This window comes from Diorhabda carinulata, chromosome 5 (assembly GCF_026250575.1).
Source record: "Diorhabda carinulata isolate Delta chromosome 5, icDioCari1.1, whole genome shotgun sequence".
Classification (NCBI taxonomy): Eukaryota; Metazoa; Arthropoda; class Insecta; order Coleoptera; family Chrysomelidae; genus Diorhabda; species Diorhabda carinulata.
This window is the reverse complement of record NC_079464.1, coordinates 14,849,459-14,856,355: the sequence shown is the minus strand read 5'-3', so window position 1 is coordinate 14,856,355 and position 6,897 is coordinate 14,849,459.

The window sequence follows — 6,897 nt, the reverse complement described above, 5'->3', positions numbered from 1 at the left end:
TACTTAAATGCCTTATACAGTCTCAAACAGTGTATCAAATTTGGTTTTTCTAAGCTTCTAAGTCTAAGGGTTGCAAAGGAATTAATTTTTTTCGAAATTTGAGAGCCAACTTTGAGGCCCTATAATTTCTCAAGGATGGAATTTGGTGTAGAGCTGAATTACCTCCGATTGTCATATTTGGGGCCTCTGCCGGTGGGTTACTATACTGAAGTTAGTATTTTTCTTCTATTTATAAGTATTATTTTTTCAATATTTCATTTCCTAAACCTTTTGATATACTTAAAGAAAAGTCGAAACGTCAAATTTAATCTTTCGACCAAAAAATTATTGAAAAAAACTAATTTTAAAACAGAAGAGACCTAAAATTAAGAACATTTAGACGCATTAGTATTAGTTTAATGATAGTACACCCTGTATGTTGATATATACGATTTCCATCATCAATCACAATGAATTTTATCTTAAACTCAACGTCAAACAAACAGCACGAATTACAACATATGTACTACTTAATGCACTAACTAATCCATCTACAAATTTTAGATGTTGTACGTGATTGCCTATAACCCACCCACTCAATATAATTCCAGTTCAATCTCAATCAATAATTTTCTCTCCATCAACTTCCAACAGTGTGATGTTCACTCAAACCTTACATTAATATTTGTTTCCAACTAATCAGACTCGATCGTTATTAATTGTTGGTTATTTTCATGAAGACCCTAACGTAGCATGATTGCTTGGATAGATATGGAAAAGTGAGTATCTATAGCACTTTCGTTTTATGTCGATATTCATTTTATTAATGTACATTTGTTAACAGCAACGTAGCTCGTCATATTTTTCATTAAATTTCATCTAATAGGCCAGTCTACAAACTTAAAGTTACTTCCACACACTACGAAGAAAGTCATTCAAGTTTTTATCAACTAGAACCTTCCCTAACCATGTAAAACGAGTGCGTCGGCGTGACGTGAATCAGTTGAGTCGAGTAATCGAAGCGATACGATTGGAGAAGGATTTTAATTGTATTGAGAAGTAGTGAAATTGCATATTTTGTTAGATATTCGATTGTTACATTGAAAAAATAAGAATCGAAACATTGTCATCTTTAAAATTTAAACTTCAAGGTCTACAATCGATGTTAATGCTAATACAGAGAGCGACGATGCCCCGAAATTAGGTTTTATTATTGCATTAAAAACTGTATGTTGAAAGTTGCCAATGTTTCATTTCTATCTCAAAAGTCAATAATTCAAAATATTTCGCTCTCAAGAAACACTGTTGCTTCAAGAATAAATAATTTATCTCAAAATTTGGTTCTTCAACTGAAGGAGAAAATTAAGGAATTTACAAACTTTTCACTGACTGTTGACGAGAGCACTGATATTGTTAATTTACAGCTTCCTTAGCGGCTAGATCTGCCTCTTCGTTTCCTTTTATTGCAGTGTGTGAGGGGATTTGATTGCTAAGGAATTTGTGATGTGAATGAGTACTTTCTACAAATAGTAGATAGATAGATGTGGATGACACGTTCTTCAAACTACTCGGCACCACAACAGAATTTCTTTTTGTTGAAATTATATGTCTCCTTTCATCACAAATCCCGTTGGTGTATTAGGTCGCAAATTTGATGTTTTTTCAGCACTACCACACGTTCTAAACACTTCATCAGCTATTTCTATCCTCTGTGCTAGCGATTTATCAACATAAACTTCAGCGACCTTGATGACTTCCAACCGCTATGTTTCTTAAGTAGCAATCAGTCTCCATGTTTTAGCAAATCGAATAATAATATAAATATGACATTGACACAATGAATTATTGCTTGATTAGAATCAGTGTCTTCTTAATCTTGTTTATTTTGGGTTACTAACTACTGCTGGAACGGCAATTGAACGCATCAACCGCTTCTTTAGATGTAGAAAAACGTGCCAAACAAGGACTGTACGATAGTTGATCCGTTTTAGTTTGAATTGATGTGTGAGAGCTCGCATTGTCATGTTCTGCGATTAGTTTCCCTGATTTTTTCGAACACATTTCGAGCTTTTTTGAGCGATATATAACGCAAACAAATATTTTTGACATATAAATATTCATGCAAAAATCAATGTATACAGCAACGATGTAAGAAAATTATTTTAATTCCAATGTTTATATTGATACAACGTGATTATTTAATATGGAAAATGAGGGCAATAAAGAGATTTTATATGCGTATCAACGCTAAATAAACACAGAATTAATTGTGTGTGAACAAAGGCACCAAAACCCAAATAATATCAAGCATACAGCAAAGACATTGTCAAACCCAATTCTTGTGCGTAATATAGTTATTTAATAAGTTTTCGTCTATGCTGTCTTATAATTCAACAAGGATAAAAGGAAATTAAAGTCCCTGGCGAATTCTAAATCATTTCTCGACGAAAGGAGCGAAAAGACGGAGCTGGTTTTGGGGCATAGGGCAAAGAAGAAAGAGGAAAACCGCGGAGCCCGTCTCATTCATATCGTATAATTAATTAAATTCTAATTGCTCTTTCAGGTCGTTTTAAACTTTGGTGTTTTGTGCTAGAAACGTTGCTATTGGGCACATTCATCATTACTGTGACAAAGAAAGACAGACGTTAATCGTTACGACCCCCAGAATGTACAAAGACACTTCTTGTCTTTTGTATGGGACCATTTAACACGAAAAACCAACGAATTCTGTGAATTATTACTTTTTAATTAATTAAATGTGCTCCAAAGATCATTGAATTCTCAATAAATTGAATTATAAATAAAATATCATGATTTTCTAATAATTACTATTAACAAAAAAGCAATCAACAATATAATTTGAAAATAAAATGTTATACAATTGAAATAAGAAAATTGAATAAAATATTTAAAAACAACTTAATGAGAAATTGAAACCATAACTTAATATAATATCTTCGAAGCTTAATAATCTATAACTAAAACCTTTCAAATTAACTGTTTTAAACTTGATTATCGATAATCGATTGTTGATTGCCTGTTATAGATAGTCGATTATCGACAATTAACAATCGACAGATTACGATCCATCATCAACAATCTAAACTCTACTATCGTCAGTAAATGATAGAAATCGACTATCTAAAATCGATAACCAACAATGAACAACCGTAAATCGACTCTCAATTATTGATAATCAAAAGTCAACAACCTACAATCGACCATTATCAATCGAAACTCCACTTTTGAATATAAAAAATCGGAACTCTACTATCGATAATCAGTAATCGAAATCGAGTATTAACAATCATATATCGATAGAAGTGAATAGAAAATCTTTAGCCAACAATGTACAATCTACTATCGATAATCTACGATCGATCATCAACCATCGAAGCTTTACTATAGACAATCAACAATCCAAACTCTACAAAAGAGAATCAACAATCATCAACTGTCAACGGATGATCAATAATCGCAAATCGATTATCGACAATATACGATCGACTATCGATTATCGAAGCTCTAATATCGTCAATAATAGAAATCGACGACTTACAAACAGGAATCGACAAAGGATCATCAACGATCGATTAATGAAAATCTACGATCAATCATAAACCATCGAAACTACCATTCACAATCAAAAACAAAAAAACAAAATTGAATAACAATCGAAAGCGTAAAAAGAGAATCAACAAACATTAACTGACAACGGACCATCATCAATCGAAACTTCACTATCGTCAATCATAAATAGAAATTGAAGATTGGCAATCGGGAATCGACAATGATTAACCAACAACGGATCATCAAATATCGAAACTTTACTATGGGCAATCAGAAATCGACAAAAGACAATCAATAACTGACAATAAACAATCGAAAATCGACTATCTACAAACGACAATTGACTATCAATACTCGATTATCTATCGATTATTGACAATCTACTTTCAATTATCTATGATCGATTATCAACCATCGAAGCTCTACTATCGACAATCAACCATCGAAATCGACTTTTGACTATCGGGAATCGACAAATGAGAATCGAAAATCATTATCTGACAACAGATCACCAACTATCGAAAAGGAAAATGGAGGTACATGATTAATTTGTATTTTTTTTTTCTATTTTCTTTTTGATTCGGTCTTACTTATACAATTTTTTAATTTGATTCTAATTTCAAGTGATGTTCTGAATACTGTTTGTATTTAATTGTAGTTGTATATTTATATACCTATATATTGATAAACTATTCTTTCCTATTTTCATTCAGACGAGAATTTTCTAATTCATCACATCAATAAATAAATCAAGTTCAATCTATTTTCAATATAATGCGAGTATTATATCAGTAATAAAATATAATTTTTTACCGGCCTTTACAAAAGAAATATATCGTGAGTATATTAATACTTAAAACAAAAATGATGATCCTGACAGACGGTTATTGACGGCTATGAAATTAATATTTTTAATAATCGATTTCGGGTTTCTGCGTTGGTACCTGTATTCTGATATGAGAAATTTTAATTTTCTTCACAAAGCAATGCCGTTCTTGTTCTTGTTGTTATTCAGTTACTGTTGAAAAGATCTCCAATTTAATAACTTGTTTTTCAAACCACGCTTTTCGAATTGCGATTCATACATAGCGAGAATAAGAAATCAAACTTATTTCTAGGTGCCCCTATCTTAAGTAAACTTAACCCAACTTTTCCAAGACTTTAGGAATTTATTCCAAATCAAATTAATATTTTATTGGTATCACAATATTTTTGATTTCTTCAAATTTTTATAACCAAAAATTTCAACGTTGAAATGTCATTATTTAAGAAACGGTTAATATTAACGACGCAATTGCTATCATGTACGAAGGTGGTACGATAAATACTTTTTTTTGGATATAGACAATTTATTTTTTTAATGCAAAAATCTTTTAATTCAATACACTTAAAATCTATAACTAATCTGAAAATTACGTTTGCAAAGTAGACCTCGGATGCTTCGATGTTCCTCCTCAATGGACTTAAATTACTGATTCGCGAGTGACATTTTTTAAAAATAACAAAAAGAAAATATGAATAATATAGTGAATAATACAGTGAATACTGCATCAGTTTTTAGTTCAATTTGACGTGGCGACTGCTGAGATTTGAGCCGGTGCGTTATAATGATTGAAAAGCACTTTCTCACCACCAAATGAGGCCGTTATTTCTTCAATTGGGCTTCAATTTCGCCCAATAATTTGACATATTGTAGCCCAATGACCATTTTGTCCTTATCTAGGTAGCCGATGTAGATCGCACCTTGGAAATCCCATTAAACGAAAGCCATCACCTTTCAAGGTCTTCTGCCTTCTTCGAAGCACATTCGCCGGGTGGAGTGGAGATATTTTATGAATTTTTTCTGGAGTAGATCATCTGTGATCAAATTGCCATAATATTTACGTAGCTTTAGCACTTGGTCAATAAACAATAACATAAAAAAAATTCAAAGCAATAACAAAGTCAAAAATTTAGAGCTGCATATATTGGTCATAAACTATGAGCAATCTCGTGATGCAATAGAGAGGACAAAGTTGAATGAATCCTCAAAAGTTTCAGATGCCTCAAGAAAACTATTAAGAATGGAACTGGCTCTAGATAGAACTGAGTTCAAAATATTGTGGGGATGAAGGGTATCAGAAACGCGAGGTTTAATCTACAACCAGAAGCATCAAATTATAGCCAGATCCCGCGGGGAATAGGAAAAAGTAAAGAAATAAGGTAAATGCGACTTAAAAAATGTAAATGCAACAGCAAAGGAAGCATCAGATGGAAAATAGACATTTAAGGAAGGAAAACTCATTTTGAAAAAGTTGAAGTGTGAGTCATGGGTAATAACCTCTAGGAGAGTGTTGAAAAAATATAGAGTTGTGAGAGAGAGAAATATTCCGAAAAATACTTGGACTGAAAGAAGCCTAATATCAAACAAGTTGTTAGAGCCCAAACAGTCAATTAGTTGGAGCATGTGTACAAAAATAATGCAAAAAGAATTGACAAGACAGAAATACGAAGAGAAAAAGGATCAGAAGAAGACCAAAAACCAAAAAAATGGTGAGGAGGTGTAACATCAGATTTGAGATGAGTGGAGAGAAACAGCTGGAAACGCGTAGTAGATTATAGAGTAGATGAAAAAGAACAAAGCAAAGTTTAGAGAATTCGATTATACTCAAACATAAGAAAATTAAATAAACAGTCTCTATAAAGTCAAATGTATATATTGTACATTATAAAAACAAAAAACATTTTTGAAAGGTAATAATAATTTGTCTGGCGCCAAGGGTAGCACCTTGACGAATCCAGAATACAATATCGACGAATGAAATCAACAAAAAGAAATGAATCTCTTTGAAAATACCGTTTCAGTATCGAATACCAACCGAAACCACATTTTAATTTTACAGTAGCGGCTTGAAACGATCAGAAGGAATATAAAATTATTTTATTTACTGACTCTTTATTGAAAAATTATATCTTGAATTATAAATATATCTATTTATAAGGAAAATTTTGAGAAAATCTTTATCGTAAAAGTCGTAAAATTTACTAGAAAAACCACTTTAATAGAAAATAAAATAAGGTACTAATGTCATTAATTTTTGTTTGTCTTTCAATTTAGATTATTAATTGTTTCATTTACTAGGTACCGATATTTCCTCTCACATTTTCTTTCGTCTTCACGACACATATATTTCTTCTTCTTTCTTTCATTCTTCTATCCCTCATCATTTATCTCAGCTACACTATTATAAAATAGAAACGCCCTAAAGTCGTTTATTGATCTTTCTAAAGTTTCTCGTTTCACTGTAGATTGTTCATAGTTTCATAACATATAACATAACATTTCTCTTTCTCTTCTCTTCCGTCCTC